This window comes from Triturus cristatus, chromosome 7 (assembly GCF_964204655.1).
Source record: "Triturus cristatus chromosome 7, aTriCri1.1, whole genome shotgun sequence".
Lineage (NCBI taxonomy): Eukaryota > Metazoa > Chordata > Amphibia > Caudata > Salamandridae > Triturus > Triturus cristatus.
Genome location: NC_140590.1, coordinates 860,298,354 through 860,318,694, shown reverse-complemented (window position 1 = coordinate 860,318,694; position 20,341 = coordinate 860,298,354).

Sequence of the window (20,341 nt, the reverse complement as noted above, 5' to 3'; positions counted from 1 at the left end):
GAACGCATTGAAACTCAGATGCAAGAAACTCGAAAGAAGATGGCACACCAGCAGAAACAACACTGACTGAGCTGTCTTTCGGTCCGCCCTCAAGACCTACCATCAGCAGCTCAAAGCAGCAAAAAAGAAGGCCCTGAAATGCCGCATCAAGTCCAAATCCAACCAGGTTAAGGAACTCTTCACCAACATCAGAGAGTTCACCTGCCCGTCAGCCACTGACAACGTGATCTCCTCACAGGAACTCTGCGACACCCTAGCCGACCATTTCAACAACAAGATACCCACCATATACAGCAACTTCGATCCTCAACCCACCGACCTCCTCAGCATTCTATCTCCCATAATCTTGGCTACTGACCACCAGCTCACTGCATGGGAGCAACTCAGTACACTGGACACAACTACTCTTGTTTTTGGGGGGTAGTTTTATATAGTACGACCTAGATCCGAAGGTGTCAGAGTGCTTTACATGAGCATCAGTTGTGTTACAGATAGACACATTCATTCTTTTGTTCGGCACGAGGAGATTTAGTGATTTGCCCAGAATCACAGGATGTAGAGCGGCCCTGCCGAGACTCTAATCCAGGTCCCCAGCTCTGAGGTTGACCACTCTAGCCGTTAGGCCACACCCTCTCCTATTCTAATGAACTTCATCCACTAGGGAGCACCCACCAACCCATGTCCCCACTGACTCTTCAATCACAGAAGGGACAACATGAGCCACAAGCTCCCCACCATCGTCAATGCCTCTATCACCACTGCAACCTTTCCTGATGCTTGGAAACACACAGAGCTCCAAAAGTACTGATCCATCTCGCTGCCATCTTGGTGCTACCTATGCCGTTGCATATTACTCCTGCCCCAAGCCTGCCACTGATTCCAGCATGTACTGAGGAAAGATCAGGCTCACTACCAAGGCTTCTGGAGTCGCTAAGCACAGCCAATAGGTTAACCACTTGGAAACCAGACAAAAAGCAGAACCTTCCCCATGCCCTGTGAATAATACATCTGGGGCCTTATGTAGGTAGCCTAACATTTACCACTTCATAAATACCGAATTTTACCGATTCGGTATTTATGAAGTGGTAAATGCTATGTAGGTAATCAGTCGGTAAAAATTACCGAATCGGAATTGGTCGGTAATTTAGAATCGGTATTTACCGATTCGGTAATGGTAACTGGCTTCCCATTGATTCCTATGGGCCAGGAGGCCCATAGGAATCAATGGGAAGCCAGTTACCATTACCGAATCGGTAAATACCGATTCGGTAATGGGGGGAGCACAATCAAGGGTGGCAGGGTGTCACAGTGACACCCTGTTGCACCCCTGATTCCTGCATGTGTGCACATGTGGCACACATACATGCCCTTGGGCATGTATGTCTGCCACATTGCACACTTCTAAGTGCCAAAAAATGCTTTTTCTAAGCCATTCGTCATTTACCACCAACTTTTAGTTGGTGGTAAATAACGAATCCACACAACACCCACACACTCCCCCTACATCTCATTTCAGGATTCGGTATTTACCGGATCGGTAAAATTACCGAATCGGTAATTTTACCGATTCGGTAAATTACCGAATCCTGAAATGTCCCCCCTACATACCAAAAGCCTGAATACCGGTCGGTAACGGGATTTTTACCGAAAATCGGCCGTTACCGACCAGTATTAGGCTACCTACATATGGCCCCTGGTCTCAATACTAGCAACATATAAACTCAAGCCAGCCCTCATTACCTGCTGGGCACAGTCCACTGCTGCGCCAAGATCCACTAGATATGTGATACAGTTTTCAACCACCTCTTTGGCGAGTACTCCTGCATTCGGATTGACTGCGCAGGGTCTTTAGACAACATTTTAAAGTTCAACCAGATCAAGAATTCCCTATGAATTTAAATGGAAACTTGGACTTTTAAGACCTCTTAATAACTTCTTTACCCCTCTACAAACTTCTACACAACTATAGTGGACATTGGTTGTTCTTTCTCAGATTTCACCTAGATTCTTTGTACTTGGTCAAAGTTATAGAAAATCCCAAACTCCCCTTTCTACGGCTGCATGCAGTACCAGAACATACAATTATCATTCAGCTCATTACCTCCCAGATTGGTATCTTCCCTCTGCAGCATTCATCATTGGCATCAGGCAGGCTGCAGTCTCATTGCCGTCATCTTTCGACGTGATACTGCATTGGGTGGTGGGGGATCAGCTCCAGCACCAGATTTCTCCCTGGTCTCTGTAGTATTTAGGAATATTCTTATGTTTTTTGTGTGCAGTGGTGATTCCTATCTGTGTTTGCATTATTTCTATAGCAAAATGGATTTAAGGACAGATAGTCACATAGGCACCAAATAATTTCTTACAAACTTTGCGTACTTGAATCTGGGATATGTGGTGGTCATTGACTCTTAGGTGGAAAACTGAAAAAAGGGTTGGACTCCATGCAGCCATTCCTCTTGAATTAACACTATGTCAGTGTGGTGTCATTCCTCCCACCTTACAAGGTGTGCGTGTGTGAAACCATTTGGCAAAAATAAAAACGCCTCAGGTTCGTATATATGCATTAGTAAAAAATGTACATCTTTTACTGGCTGTTCTCCAGACACAGGCTTTGTATAGTGATGACCCTCACGGCAGGATAGTCTTAGGTCTGTATCATGCACAAAGTGGTGTGAGGTCTCTGCATTTACCTGTGATCTAGAAAGACAAAAGGTTGGACCTCACCGAAAGGGAACCTTTTACTTTGTACAGAAAAGTCTTCAGTCTATACCACCTCCTATCATTCAGTAAAAGGGCAGTGCTTCAGTAAATTTAACCAACAGTCACTTGCTAACAAAGTCTTTATTTAATTTATAAAGGGAACCCAGTCACAATGGCCTCTAGGTGTCTGAATCTCTGCCCTACAGCATCAATAATGAAAGCAATATACTTCTCCTCTCTGGGTGCATGTAAAGAGATCCTGCTTTGCTTCTTATAATTAATACTTCCAGCCACACCTGTGGATGAACATCACCAGACATCAACAACGGCATTTGCAGAATCTCCTTTTCATTGTTAGCACTATTTACCCATGTAAATTTCTCATATTGCTATGATCATGAGTTTACTGCTTCCTTCAAGCACAGCCTCAAACTCCTGATATTTCCTAGTATATGCGTCTAGCCATTACTTTATGCTTTGCAACCCCCGCGCTGATCAGCTCACTTTGCTGCAGTGGTCATCTACTTTGAGTCATGCAGTAGATATGACTGTTTACCTGTTTCTAGAGTCTATCAGAAGTACATAATACATCACTATCTCTGCATACAAATTATACTGATGCTTTCTACAGTTTTGCTTTCCCAAATTGCATGCTATCTCAAAATCAACCTCAATATTTCTAAATCAGCATTAAAAATGATCTTTACTGAAAATGTCTAATTGTTGTCATCTCTTCTCTTTCAAATGACCCTCCCCTGCTCTTCCATCCTCTGTATGCCTCCTCTCTGTGATCACAACCTCCTCAACGTCACATGTATGTTTGCCTTGATGTTTATGATTGTATTTATGAAAATTACCCACAACTCATGTGAAAGATCACAACTTCTCCTTCGTGGAAAGCCATACCCCTGCAATATAACAATACTTAGGGCCTGATTTAGATCTTGATGGTCTTACTGCATTCTGCTGAGATGGCGGCTTCAAGTACTCTGCCCAGTGGATGGTCTTTTGCCCGCTGTATTTAGATGCATGCAGGCTGACTCGCCGCCCACGTCAACGTAGTGTTCCCCGCCACGTTCGCGGGACACCGCTTCCGACATGGTGGACTCCAATGCTGGCTAATAGTACTCCATCACCGTCAGGGTGGCGGGTTCCCGCCAAGCCTGTTTAGACTTCTCAGTTGTGCTGGTGGTCTCCTAGCAGCAGTTCCCTGACGGACGGAGTCCATCGCGGTACTCACTCAACAATGCACTATCACTATGGCCATTGGATGGGTGCTGGTAGACCACACTTGATGTTCCTTACCCAAATGGAAACACCTGCATATCACACTATAAAACACACTCCATTCAGACCATGATCCTTTGCCATTTCACTGCACCAGAACATTTTCTAGCAGAGATGTTTAGAGTTAAGTAAGGGTAGTTTTGTTCCTTTTCCCTGTTTCCTGTCCTTTTATCTACTTTCATTTATTACCATGTGGCTACTTTTTAAATCTAATCATGTTTCTTAGCACAACGTCAGGCACCCAAAATTCACATTTTACTGATTGAGAATTGTCAGTTATGTTGGATGAAATTATAAGAATAGAGACACAACTATGTGGAGCCACAGTCCAAAATACACCCCAATCAAAGAAAAGGCAAATGTGGACCAAAATACTTGACAGAGTGAAGGCTGTGGCTAACAACCTGCTCACACAGGAGGAAATTAGGAAGGGGTGGAATGATTTGTGAGGGAGGGTGTGTTCCCTAGCCTCCAAGCATCACATGAAGGCCCAGAGGACTGGTGGTAGTTCTCCCAGAACCCCCCTTAGAGCTCATGTCCTGGGAGGAGCTGGTCCTGCAGAACCTACATCCTGATGGCTTGACAGGAATACCTGGTGGAGTGGAGTCTGGTAAGTTACTTTTACAAAGCTTCACTAAACATCAATGTCCTGTTTTTTCTTGACTTAGCTGTTACCAATGTGCTATGCACATATTTTCATTACATAGAAATCTCAAACTATCAGTATCAGATAATTTGGATTGTTTGTGTTAATGTATTAGGCTGCGTATAAGATTACAGGTGTTAATCTCCATTCTCTTTTGTCCAACATATTTCTATGTATGGTAAAGTGTACTCTAGTGATCAATCCCTGTTCAATGATTTCCTCTGAAAAGGGTTTGTGCTGTCCTGTTCTTCTCAGCTAAATAAACTGATGTCATGGGTTTCACTAATCAAAATACGTTGACCCAAAAGTAGCAAGGTATGAGAATTACTATGCTTTAATATAAGTGGTACTTGCAAAAATGTACTCTGCACTGTTCACATGAAGACTAATGCCAAACATCCGCCCAAAATGTGTAAATGTCCATTTTGAAGTCAGCTAGGCCTTGTAATTGTCTAGTACACACTTAACCTCTCCACTGTGTTGGGTTGCGTGGTTGGGAGATGTGAGCTATACTTACTAATCACTTCATTAATATTTCAGGACATCTAAATACTGTTCATTTGAAGTTTTACTGTTTGAAATTGCAAAACGTTTGGGTAATATGTTCAAAACCACTGAAAGCTATAATCATAATAATCTCTACCTTTTTTTCTTCTAGGTAGCTACATTGTTTGTCTCAAACGTTTTGGAAGTAAAATACACTTTTACTAAAAATAATGTTCTCAATTTCTCAATAGCTCCAACTGCCAGAGCACGTGGCCAGGAATTTGCCACCGAAGAGACCTCTACTCCAACCCAGGTTCAAGTCTTCAGTGAGGACAACACTCCTGGTAATCTGGATGAAGATGAGGATCCTGGTCCATCTTTTGAGCCTGGGCAAATGGCTCCAGTAAGTCTCACTGGGCCCACACTGACACCTCCCACCCCAGCTGTAACTCCTCCGCTAACCTAAGCCTCCACTTCCTGTGTTCCTATCACTGTAGCACTGATCGTGTGCCACCCAGTCCTGGGTAATGTTGGGACCACAGCACCACTAGGTCCAGCAAACCCAGGACCCAGTTGGATGGGGCACAGTCGGCCAAAGGCACAGGGTAGTGGGGGTAGGGGTTGTAGGAGGGATTTTGTGGGACAGCATAGTGAGGCCACTGGGTTCACTCTCACCCAGGTCACGGTCGGCCAAGTCTTGGGAACCTCTCATAAGCCCCAAGACATGATGGGCCAGGTACTCACTAACTTGTTCCCTACCTCCTGCCCCTTCCTCATCCAAATTCACTATTTCCGGACCTTTCCCAAGCACACTCACACCTTTGTATGCACCCACTCACACTCCCACACAGAAAAACAACTACCACAAAAAAGACAGGTGCGCATCCAATCAGACAGACATCCCTCACTACCATAGCCACAGACATTGCACCCACAACCACACCCATATGCACCACTCTAGCTCAGCCACAGATGCCACAACTAACACCACAGCCACATGCACCACTCCCACCACCAGCACAGCCACAGACACTGCACCCACCATCACACCCACTGACACTGCACCTACCATCACCCCCACAGACACAGCACCCACCACCACACCTAGAGGCAAGGTACCGAGCACCACAACCACACCCAGAGGCCTCGCTCCCCTCCCAAAAACACCCCCCTACCAAACCCAAGCATGCCCTCCTTAAATCCCCCATCCCAAACCTCGGCTCCCATGTAAGATCATCAAGATGCATAGTCTGCCCACTAGATGCCCCTTCTTGACGAGGTTCCCATTGGGAGTGAATTTGGAGGAAAGCCTTGTGCTACTGCACAACAGTGCACATATTGCACTTTCTGGACTGCCATTTGGCTGAATTATACTTTTGAGAGCCTTATCTCAATTTGTGTAATGAATACATACTTTGTTTTCACCAAATTAGTCCTGGCATTATTTTTCCTTACCAATTGTTTGATTCCTTGTAATGTTTCTGAGTAAAATGTGAAGTCTTCATTTCCTTTATGATGGCAGGTAATACAACTGATTTTTTACTTTGTTGAGTGCATACACTGGTTCACATAGAATGTGATGGTCATCTGAATTTTAGTGCAGCCATTCATCTAGTTGATGCTACAAATTGTATTTGGATGTGTTACTACAGGTGTGTTTGTTTCACCTTGCTTAATGATCAGCATGAAATATTTTGTGACTATTGAAACAGGACGTGCAGAAGAGAAGGGGAACTGTTATGTGGATGTATATGTTGAATACTTCAAATTTGTGACTGCCATTAATTTTACAGTTAACTTCTAAGGTAAAGGTTACACCTTGTCTGGCGCAATTTCTACATCATGTCACATTGCACTTATCCCTATGATGTGTATTGTATATGTATTAATGTGGTAATATTAGGAATTTCTTTAAACACACCTGTACAGTGACTTTTCTATTTTAGTTTGGATATCCTTTTTTGTGCAACTGTCAATTTATTTTGAAGGCAGCTTACACCAAATTTATACAGATCATACAGGTGTTTTTCTTTAAATTTCTAAAATTTCAACATTACAGATATATGCATTGCACCTGGATATTCTATTGCTTATAAGAGAGGTTTCTGAATGCACAAGTTCTGTGCACGGTAACAGACAAGTCAATAGGTAACAGGTAAGAGTGTAGGTTACTGTTGATTGGGTCCACAACTGTGTTGGCTTTGTTCATCATCAAGCTGCAGCAGCAGTGGTAGGACTTGGAAGATCAAATCTATGGCAAAATAGAAAGAGTGTTATTGAAAAAAGTTGAGTTTCTGCCTTATATCCCTTCAATTCTGCCAACACAGGTGTGGAGGATTTACCACCACAGTCATATTGGGGGTAGACACATCGCGATTGGCCTAGCGGGGAAACTGGCGGTCCTCCCTCCAACAGCAGCTTTTGCCTCTCCCCCTGTTAACGCAGTTGGAATTACCTGGTGGTAACAGCAGGACCACTGTGTCTTTTATCTATAGCCCCACTAACATCTAAATAGGGCGAGCGGATGGTCAAGTACAGCAGGCGGTAAGAATGCCGTAAAAGTCACAGTGGGATTCAATCCGCCAAGATCTAATTCAGGCCCTTAATATCTTTAAATTCATCTACTAGCCCCACCAACCATGTGCATGAACTCACATAACCAACTACATGTATTGCAGGCCCAAGGCTGTCAGTCATACTGTAAGTGTAATTGCGGGTCTGGATTGGAGCAGAAAGCCTGATGTTCATAGAAAGTGGAGCTCAATTGAGTGCAGTTTCTCAAGGTAGGACTCCACTGCAGAAATCTGGCCACATAATGACTTCATGCTGGCTACAGTAACAAACACAAGAGGAGAAAACAAATGCTCAAATTCATCTCAGCCTCAGACAATCAGTCGAGGCCATGTTCCAGTGCAACATTTTTCACCACTATGCCACTCTAGGAAGAGACCTGCCATTTGCAAATCAGTCTTAGTCTTGCTCCTGCTAGTGCTACCACACCAGGTGTCTTCCAGATAGGAACATGCAACTGAGAGTGGTTTTATCACACTTAGGGCCTGATTATGACTTTGGCAGTGTGGGAGTGGCCCGTTATGCCACCGCCCCACTCCCACACCCCAAAAGCTCACTGCCACCCACCTGCTGGATTACAAGTTATTTCATGATCTGGCGGGTGGGTGACCTGGGGGTCCCTTGGCAGTGCAGTTTAAAGGCTCCTATGTGAGCCTAAGAGCTCCACCACAGTGGGACCACTAATGCATGTTCCTTCACGGCATGGACTGAGGATTTCAGGCCCTGCAGGATCATGGGTGCATGCACACATTGGGCACAATATGTGTCCCCCTGCTTGGATCTCCATGTATAGGGACAAGAGGGGGCCCTGTAGGGTCTTCTTTGTTTCCCCACTGCCAGCATTTTCATGGTGGGCTCACCACCTTGAAAAGGCTGGCGGTGGGGAAACACGTAATATGTTTGGCGGTGTTGATACGGACCGCCTTCGCCACCGCCAGGGATCGTGGATCACTTGCAGTTGCAGCAGCCCGACCACCATACTTGTAATATGACAGTCAGACCGCTTGTGCTGCGGTCCCCGAAAGCCACCTCCACCGCGAGTTTGGCGGTCCAATGGACCAGCAAAAACTCATAATTAGGCCCTTAGTCTTTGTCAGTTAGCTAAAGGTTGAGTTCTGTAGCATAGTGAGCACGGGACTGATGTCTGGGCATGCCAATTGTACTTAAAGTGGAGCGTTTACTGTAACCAATACAAGGTGATATAAGGAATGCTTGAATTAATCTCAGACACTGGCAATCATGTGGAGCCAAATTCCAGCCTCTTGCTTTTTGTCCACAGTGCCACTCTAGACAGAGAGCTGCCAAATGCAAATTATTCTTGATACTACTTCAGTGGGAACAGTCTAGCCAAACTGCTAGACCAGGTACCCTCGATATGGGAACAAAACAATGCCAGGCCGATTTAAGACAACTTATTCCTCATCAGTAAGGTATAGTCTGAGTCCAGTAGTACAGCATTCTGAGCTCTAATGTCTGGACATAAAGTCATAACACAGGACATCTAAGAAACAATTACAAAGTGATGGAAGCAATGATAGAAATAATCTCCATTATTCAATTACTTAGGGCTCCATTCCAGTCCACCACTTTTCTTTGATTATGCCACTCTTGAACAGGGAACTGCCATATTAAAATCATTCTTGGTCCATCTCCAGAAAGGGCAGCTCACCTCACCCCAAACTGCCGCACAAGGTCCCCTTCAGATAGAACCCCAACCAACTCCAAATCAGTTTTAGCCTACTTTGACTTCGTAAGTCAGGCATAACTTGAGACCTGTAGCAATATGAGCATGGGACCCACCTATGGGCATACCTGTTAAATGTATGATGTTTACTGTAACAAAGAGAAAGTTGATAGAACAAAGGCATAAAATGATCGCAGTCACTTATGATCACTCTGAGCTACATTCCATCCCTATGCTTTTTGCCCAAAATGCCACTCTAGTGGTGCGGTCATAAGGCATCCCTCATTTTCATATTGTGGGTATTCTAGGCAATAGGGTGCCTTGAAGTCAGATATCCTACCTTGATATATTGTTAGATTTCTCGAAATCATTCGAAATCTGATGATATTCTCTGCAGAATGGCTTGGACCAAATTATTACACCTTGATGTATTGCGGACATTCAAGGCATTATAGTTTCCTACCTTAATATGTCCCTCATTGGACTACTGTAGCATCTAGAAGTGTTTACCCTTTCATACACTGGAGATTCCTACCATGTTGTCTTCATTCTTGGCATCTCAGTTTTCAGTCTATTGGTGAGAGCGTGGCGAATGGCAAGCTCTTTATCTTTGCTCTGCCTCAAGAGCCCAAGGGGCACTGTCTTCATGGTGTCCAGTTTGCACTGGTCCCATTAAATGGCCTTGGCATACTCTTTGTCCTTCGAATTTGCAGATCACGCCACTGGGTGGAGTCCAGTAGGTTTAGTCATCCAGGTATGGAAATCTGAATGAATTTCAACTGTAGGAAACAGAAGTGGAAAAGAGCAATTGATTTAAGCTTCAAATATAATGATGATCACTGGTGATGTGACATGTTACGTTAGTAGTGTTGTTATGTCTGATGTAATTTGTGTTGTCATCAGTGTGTACAGATAATAGAACTGACTGCAATCCGCTTCAGTATAAATATCCTATTAGGCTGTAATTGACAGTTTAAGACTCTTGTACCATTTGCAGCATTTGTAATTATATGTTCCTGCAATGGACACAAATAGAATAAAGCTGTGTATTTATTAGTTGATCAATTTATGGATTTCACTTCAGTAATGCACCTTATGAATATCATCTCTTTAAATTACACTAACAACGCTGAACGAAGTTGAGAAACCTCTCTCTTTATGAAGACTTCCAAAGACTTCTGACCTTAATTTACTTTGCCCGAAGAGAGGTTTTGCTCCTCCAACTCAGATTCCCTGCAACTGAGTCTCATTCCATTTATTGGGAGGGGGCATTAGGCTACATGGAACTGCAGGCTTTGTGGTTCCGGTGCTGACACAACTGACACCAAGGACCTAGTGATAGGGAGGGTGAGGGGAGTGCAATGGCGTCAACCAGCAACTCAACATCTTCCCAGCTACGTCCCGCGGTTGCCTTCAGCCTTAAATTGCAACAGAAACACTGTAGAATAGATGGGTACCTTCCATAGCAGAGCAAACACAAGGAGATGATGGCTGGAGCACTAAAACCTTTCAGACACTCACTCCCAGTCACAGATCTGGGTTGAATCCATCATCGTTCTTTAGCTTACTTTGCCACCCCAGTTCAGACCCAGCTATATGCAAATCAGTCTTGACCCTATGCCTCATGGAAACAGTCCAGCCCGAACTGCCAAGCCAGTTGGCAGGGTATGTCCAGACGTTCTTGCTCACTTGGCCACTGGATTCAAGCTAGCCTGGGTGAAACCGGTCCCAGGATTCTTGTTTCCGGTCCAGGGAAGACAGGGCTTTGCAGTACGGACTGGACTGTTCCCATGAGGCACAGGGTCAAGTCTTATTTGCATATAGCTGTGTCTGAACTGGGGTGGCAGAGTGAGCTAAAGAACGATGATGGATTCAACCGAGATCTGTCACTGGGGGTGAGTGTCTGAAAAGTTTCAGCGCTCCATCCATCATCTCCTTGTGTTTGCTACCTTCCATAGCAGGTCTTCTGGGCTGGACGTCCGGTTTTGTATTGATGGTTCACGGCTGCTCAGTGGCAATGGTCAGCTCATGGCCATGAGTGGGGAGATGTTTCCACTGTTGTGCGGGCCTTTTTTAATTAGCATTTTATTTAAACTTCAAGAGGTTTGCACTTTGAGAAGTTGGAAAAGTTGAAAAAATATATCAAGTTTGTAAATCCTTTGACTTCAGCGTCCTGACCCTTAGTCACTTGAAGCATAAAAGCTGGTTGCCTGTGCAGTCAGTGACCATAACACTTACAAAATGGAAAAGCATTGAGGCCAGACTCTAAGTTGGTTTTCTTCACACCTTTAGGGATTGGTTAGTCAATTCCGTAGTCTAGGGGCCAGATAAAAGCACAGCAATACTTTGGCACTTTTAGTTGTTTATCCTGTATTGAATCATTACCGGTGATAGCAAACAAGCAATATAAAAATCACTTTCTTTTATTTTCAAATGCTCCCTGGAAAGAGCTAGCCTCATAGAAAATGTGTTTTCTAAAAATCAATAAAGAATTGCTTGCCCCCATACAGTAGACCTCTACGCTCCTTTTTGTTTACATTTTATGATGCCCCTCTTTCTTCACTTTCGATCACCCAGCATTTTTTCCCCGAATGATCAGAGAGGGGTTACTGGCTGGCCACCAGCCCAATACAATTTGCCCAAGGAGCAAAACAAATGCTAATATTATGTAATGCTATAGAGGCTGCATTAGGTTATTAGGGGGCTGCATAGACTAACCCAACTATTCTATGTCTTTAGGCAAGAATGAATGATTGCAAGGAATACATTTGAGGGGCATATAATGCATATTTTGGGCCTGATTCACAAACTGCTCTTTTGAAGAAGTTTATACTTTTGAGTAACTTTACTTACGTTTTGGTATTCACTAACTGCACTATTGTAGTAAGTTACACTCTAGTATTAAGTTACTCTTTAGTAGTAAGCCCAGTGCTTCCTATAGACAAACAGTGGTATTGCAACACCCTCCCATACAAAATAATGGAGGTAGACACTTAAAATAAACCACCTGATTTCACGAATGTTCTTAAATATTTATAAATACATAATATATGTACTATTTACACACACACACCCATATATATTTTTTTTAAAGAACAATTTATATTTATTTATATTTTTAAATAACTTAAATTAAATTATCATGATTTCCTATGGGGTTTTATTGTAAGCCCTTACCTCCATTATAACAGTACTCCTGTCTGATAACATTTGCAGAGTTTTCCAATATCTGAGCCCTATGTAAGAGGAACTCCTGCCACTAAACAAGTGTACTGGGAGGGAGGTAAAAATGAGCAAAAGTCCTCAAAGTCAATCTAAAAAAAGCACAGTCCTCTTTCACCAACAAACTTTCATAGTATCCACACTAAGCGCCTGATTACGACTTTGCCAGTCCTATGTCCGCTGTCAGACCACCAAAGCTGTGGTGCTGTCACCCGCCAGAATAGAAGTTAAATCCTGGTCATAGAAGAGCCTAACATGCAGACCGCAGCTGTAAGAGTGCTGACTGCACCTTCCTGCATGGCTTGTCATACATGCCACACCGTGCAGAAACTTGGGGTGCAAATCCAGGGGGGCACTACATGTGCCCCCCCACATGCACCCTTTGGGCCTAGAGGTGGCAGGATGCCCTATTAGGGCCCACCTTAGTTGCCTCATGCCACCCATTTCTTGGCATGTTCACCGCCATGGAATAGGTGATGGTTTGGCAACTAAGAATATGCTCGGTGGTGCTGCTGCGGTGCCGCCAGCATATTCCTGCCTCAGACCATCACCTTCATGCCCTTGGATACTGGATCCTGGCAGAGGCAGCGGTCCTGTAGCGGTACGACCGCCACACTCAGAATGTGGCACACAATGCCGCAGTGTGGCAATGGTCGGTCTGCCACCACGAGTACGACGGTCTCGTGGAACGCTGTACTCGTAATCAGACCCTAAACATTTCAAATTTAACTATCAGTCTATATTATTGTCACTCATCAGGACCCTAGCTCACAATTGTTTAAGCAAATATTAGTTTTAATAATGGAAATTCATTGTATAATAACAGGTAATAATAAGCAAGAAAAACATACAAATCACCATATCACTTTACACACCCAGTGACATTATATCAAGGTCCCTGTTGTATCACAATCATCATCAGACCGACAAAGGTATCAGTCACATTTCAGGCTTCTCATTTGTCGGCATACTAGAGTGGACAGTTAAAAACATGAATGCACCATTTAATAGAATATGTCTTTGTTTTGCTGAACCTTCATCAGGACTGTGCAAAGTCAGAGAACATATTGTAGTAGACAGAATCTCACACATAGATGTAGTCATTCAGTATTGGGCTGATTTTATCTTAGCTTCTCAACCAGTCTGTATCAATACTTCCTCATCCACTGAAAGCAGAACAGGTCTAAAACTGCAGGCGTTTAGGAAACCTGAATTTTCACAACAATGCGTCCCAAATGATGACTCGAGTAAATATATATATTAGCCTCAAACCTCGATACCAAAGCCGCAGATACTCCATATTAGAGCACCATCCTGCAGCATAACCTCTCGCCTTCAAGTCAAAAGTGGTGTGGTTTTTGAGAGAGGTTTCAACTTCTCTTGTGATGGGATCTGTTTTTTTCCCAGCTGAACACCTCTGACTAAGTTTTAAGCATTTCCTACTCTCAGAGATTGAGTTCATTAATAAAAACATGGTAGACAAACTTTTCTCAATCTTAAATTGTGCACAATGTAAGCCCTTTACTCTTGTGATGCAGGTTTGCAGAATAAAGTTGACAAGAGTTGACTCAACTTAATCCACAGGACAGTTGGCACAGCTCAGCTTAAACCCTGTCGAGTATAATTATGAATTCGAACAACACGTTGCTGGGCTGAAAAATAAAAACTGTTATCTGAGTTACCTTTGCAGGATACCTGGGACAACAGAAATGAAATTCAGAGGGAGATATTGATTGTTCTGTAGTCAACATAGATTTGATTACTGATGGATGTATAACTAAAAAGGAGTGAAAGGAAAGTTTAAATAATATAGTATTTCAAAATGTTCAGAACATTATTTGGTTAGGCTGGCCAAATACATTTATGTATGGAAAGTCCATGATATGTCAAAATTTCTCCAGAGCTGTTTATAGAGATCAGTGCTTTTGAGCTGTGAAGAACTGTGAATGTGAGAACTCCTACAGTAGCCTGATGTGTAGGAAAATACTTCTGGTGAAATGTGAATTACCAGGCGGTAATGGGAAAATCATGGCCAAAAGAATATAAGTATGGGTGGTATTCAATGAACGATATGTAACAAAATAGATTGTCAATGAATATGCAAATTAAGTGAAGAAGGAAAGATTTGAATTTCCTAATTGTAATGCATGATTTTTTATTCTCCCTATGTTTAAATGCGTAAATAGGTATTGGATTGATTTGATTTTGTGTAAAAAGGTGTGTTGTGTTTAATGCTAGCATTGCATTGTCTTGTGATGTAATATAATGTAGAATGTAGTTACAGGGTTACGTTTGTCCCCCACACACCATATATTCTACTCTTAGAGTATGGTATTAGTAGTTGAAGGTGAGACAGTTGGCGTTAAGGGAGAGCTGGACCAGTTTGCATATTTATAAGGTCCTTCATGTCCTTGATGTGTGAGAGGAAATGTTGTTAGCATCTCCTGTCTTTAATAGTTTCATTTTAGATTGATGGCAGGCAATAGTGGCTATAACACAGAAATAAAAAAGCCTTGAAATTCACTAGTGAAAAGAGTAATGTAACCTTAGGTTACCCAATGTCCATACACTCTTTACAACCTTGGGCACATACTTACAATACCAAACACCCCACAGGAGGACCGCCAAACCCGTAGTACGCCCACCCGCCGGATTATGGAGATAATCCATGGCAGGAAGGCGGTGCTGCTGCTGTCTCACAGAGGGGGTCAGTTAGGCTCATAGGAGAGCCTAACATGCAGACCACCGCCACGAGAGTGACGACTGTACATTCCTGCACGGTGTGGCATGCACCTTGTTATGCATGCCATACCGTGCAGGAACAGGGGTGTCATTCCAGGTGGGCACAGCAGGTGCGCTCCTGCACGCAGCCCCAGGCACCCCCAGGCCCTGCTAGGGCCCCCTTAATTGCCTCTCTGACACACTTTTCATTGCAGGCTCACCGTCATGAAACGGGTGGTGGACAGGCAACTCATAATATGCTTGCGAGTGCTGCAGCTGCACCACCAGCAGATTACTGCTCATGATTGCTGCGCCACCGCTGCGGGATCATGGATCCTGTTGGAGGTGGCAGTCCTGTGGCTGTCTGACCGCCACACTTAGACTACTGCAGGCCGGGCCTGCAGTAATGGTAGTGGACAGACTGCAACCACAAGTATGGTGGTCCCGTAGACCATCATATCTGTAATAAGGCCTCAGATCTAAAGGTGCAGGGTTGTGATCAAAGGGCAGTTCATTACCATAGAATGACGTGATTAACACATGCAATAAAATGTGCTTTGACTACGTACAAATACCTGTACAGTTAAACCGTTGATTGCACAATTACTGATTATCATCTTCTCTGATTTCATTAACTTAGTCACACAATCATTTAAACTCTCACACGCTCACTCATTCACTCTTGTATTGACGGATGCACTGGATATTTCACAATTCACAGTGGGGGTGGGTGATAAGGGCACATTACTACTTTAGCTAGGTAATTTCCAGGCTTCTTATGTTGTGTGTGTAGCAGTCACTTTTGTCTCCATCAAACCTCACTGTGCTTAAACGTGTTTTTCCCTGCCTCCTATTCATATTGAAATGACAAAACCTCATATGTGTAGATATCTTAATGGACAATGAAATGTACGCTTATTCGGTGCAAAATGCGGGATCCTCACACCGTGATGCGTGTATTTCAGAACAGCAGATGATAGCTTTGTGTTGCAGGAAGGACCAACACACGGTAGTTAATAGAAATTGTTCAGTTGATAAACCTTGAGAAGAAGCAACACACGATCGATTTTGTTGCCTCTGAGTTCCAATAAATGTTTAATTTGGTATTGCAAACCTGTCTGGAATCTAGTATACAATATAGTACCTATGCGAATTATCATCATCAGGATTATAAAATGTGACCATAAAATTCTAGCAATATAAAAAGAATTATATTTTAGCAACAAATGCAGACCGTCGCTTGGCAACAATATAACTGAAACACACTGCAGCACTTCAACCGTTTGATCTTCAAACTCCTTCTCATAAGGAGTAACTTGACATGTGTATCCACAGTCCAAAATAAAAGTTGTTCTGTTAAAATGAATGAACTACATTGACGCCGTTATCAAAATATTAGTGTTGTCCCCCTCCATACACTGTATGTTTCTGTTATTTGTCAGACCCTGTTTCTGCTATGCCACCAGATAGAACAGATTTTGTTTTCGTCTACAGTTGTCAAACGAAAAAACGTACGTGTACAGCACTAATATACACAGTGGACTTAGGGTGGACTGTGAAGGCGTGTGCTGTCCTGCTCTCATCCCTGTCTGCTGTCGTCTGCTATGATACTTTCAAACTCCATTTGAAGTAGCTTTCTTTTACTCACGACTCACTGGCACAGCCATGTTTATTTTCAAAAGGGATCTCAGTCTTGTTTGATTAATTAAACTTATGAAGCCATCTGAACCTCTAACTTTTCTTCTACCTTTGTGATTTCAGCCTGGTCTGTATTTTCTTGCCTTCTCTTTTGGTGCAGAATAACTCTGATTACTGCAATATGCACAGTATGTCCATTCATGCACAGTGTTTTCTTTCACTGTGCAGTGCAGGGGCCAGCTTCCTCCACTTCTTCATTGTCCTTTCTTTGAACTCAACTTGACCTTTGCTTTTGGAAGCTCATGCTATATTGGGATTTCCTGAGATTTCCAGATGCTTGCAGCCTGCCAAGCTATTTCCGTGGTGACTTACTTCCTGTGCCCACTTTGTTTAACTTCCTGCTGTGACTACTCTTGGAGGTTCTCTGCTCTAAGTGATGCATGCATTATTTTCGAAAACGCTGCAATGCTCAATTCTCTTAAACACTTGCATTTTTTTGTTCTATTATTTTTGGGATATCTTCAGAACGTGACACAGTTGCTGCAAATCATTTGCACAGCCAAAATGTGAGACGTTGTTCATACCAGCTGTCTGACATATTTCACATTGAGTTTCGTGTCTCAAGTAGAAATGTTCATACTGTCCTGGTCACAGAATGTCAGTGGTGTGAGGTCTTTCATGGTGGGACTGGTATATAAGGACAACATCATAACACATCAAGCATGGCATGATGTGTTATGATGTTGGCAGGCATCAGATGTGTTGCTTCTCTGTAATGTACTTGCTCTTTGACATGTCATTTAACGATCATGTGTTCTCGAAAATGGTTACCTCCATAAAGGCCTGTGTCATTTCTGTTGCTTCTTACAGTATCGGTCACATTAATAGGCCACCTGTCATCAACTCTCTCTTTCATATAGCTTCATTTATTGGCCGTGACTCTAAAGAGTCATAGTCAAATATGTCTCATCTTGTTTCTGCTTCCAACTGGATCTTTCTTCCCTTTGCAAGACACCACAGCAATACTCTCTTACAAATGGCATCTGTATATTCACCTCCAGGGACTCGTTTGAGTAGGCCCAGTGCCTTAACTGGAGTTGAGGGGTCTTACCTGGGGCATTCTTGCATATTTTAGCAGAACATTAGATGTGTCATTAGCTGTGATCGCCTGTCCATCATTTAACTCTTTTCTCCCCTTTTTCATGAAGGCCAAACTGAACTCCTGCACTTGGGTCATCTTGAACCCTCCAGTGGCATCACCATAGTCATATCTACTTTCCTAACAGTCACCATTGTGTATTTGAGACTTGATACTACTGTGCGTGGTTTGGATGGTTGGTTGTGGGTCATGGGGAAGAAGAAGTTTGAATGGCATCAGGGCATGGATGGCGGTGATGCACTTTGGGTGGGTAGAAAGTTGAGGATGTGAGGGGTGTCAATAGCAGCCGTGTTCGGTAGTAGGAGTTCCTGCAGGGCGGTGACGTGGGGCGGGGGAGGGGCAGGGTGGGGGGTAGTAAACTATGGTTTACGGAGGTGTACAGGTAAGTAAACATATAAATTAATAAAACGAATTTCGTTGCGTGCATTGCATCCCCAAATGCGCCGGTGTGATTACGATGCTTAGTTTCCAAACGGCTTTCCATGCCGGGTTTTCCGACATGGAAAGACTGTCGGAAAGCGAGTTTGGGGACCTCTATCAGGGCCCCCTTCTCCTTGCGGCCTCTGGTTGGGGGCTGGGGCCTGTTAATCCCTGCACTGTGTAGCAGGCCATGCGGTGCAGGGATTAACGCAATCTCCCATTTCTCCATGGGAGCTTGTGCTACTGCCGGTTTATGGCCACAGCAAAATTTCCATAGAGAAATGGAACTATGCGACCGCACCATGTGCGGTCGCATTGTAATTGGGGTGTCTGGACTGCTGACCGGAGGTCGGTCGGTCGGTCCCGAGACCACGACGGTGTCGGTCGGCGACAACTCAGACCAACACAGTAATCAAGTCCATAGTGTTTTGGTTATGATGGGCTCTGGTCTATGTCACTGTCTAGTGACCCAGCATAATGGACATTTTCATACCGCTTCTCACACCATTAATTCATTCTGGGGAACCACACCCAATTGAGCATGTAGGCTTTGTCTTGATGACACCTCATTTGCCACTCTGGACCATCTGGATCTTGTATTTCCCGATGGAAGTTTGCATACCAATTTGTTGTTCTCTTCGGACTTGTCCTGGAGTTTGGACAGAATATTAAAATTTATCGCTGTATATAATCCTGTTTTTTACAATCTGTTTGTTAAATTGTTGTGGGAGCTTTGAAATTCATGAGATGTATTTAATGATTAATCTGTTTAAAGGTATGTATATATATATATATTTAAAAATATTTAATTTTGATTGCATTCATTTTAAAATATATCTATTGCTAAAAACTGAAATAAATATATGTTTAATAAAATTGTTAGTAGAGGGATGTTGGGTTTATAAAGGAAAAGAGTGGGGAGATTTTTAAAATATGTTTCTATAAATAATATCTTATATGTAAATTGGATTAAAAAAATTGTATTCATTCATTTTAAAATTGTGAAATGTGAAATAATAAATATCTATATGTAGAGGAAAGAATTTTGTTTATAAGGTTTTCATTTTTATAATTTGTTTAATTTAATGTGTAAATTTGTTTTAAGCATTTTCCTTTAACATTGTTTAACATTTAGTTATTTATTTAAGCTCATGTTTAGATTATATGAATTTATGCATATCTTGTGTTTTTGATAAATAAAACAACTGAACTAAAACATATTACAGTCTTATATTTAGTTATTTATTAAATTATAACTTTATTCTTTTAAATAAAAATACATTTATATAATTTCCATTTTTAATACCAATGTTTATTAAATGTATGGCTTCATTAGAATTTAGTTTTAAGTTTTTTGATTATTATTTCAAATTTTATATAAAATTATTTATAATATTCTTATTAGTTTCAAGTTGAATGTATATAGGAATAGGGTGGGCATTGTTTTGCTATATTTGTTATTGGATTTAAATTTAATTTGTTTTTAACTACAGTTTTATAATTTTTACTTTAGAATGTTATATTTTGAGAAGTAAGGTCTAATATATTTAATTTGTATTTAAATGTGCTAAATTAATACTTATTTTTAAGTTTAAAAAAAAAAGAAAGTTTATTTAAGAAAGAGAAAATACAGTATAGCATATATACAATGTGCTATGCAGCCTATAGTTATACATAAACTCATGTGTTCAGCGTCAAAAAAGAGGGAAACAAAGGGGGTAGAGGATAATATAGGGTTATAAAACAAGTCTGGTCATGTATCAGGACTACAACAATATGTTGCTATTAAATATATATAAACAGT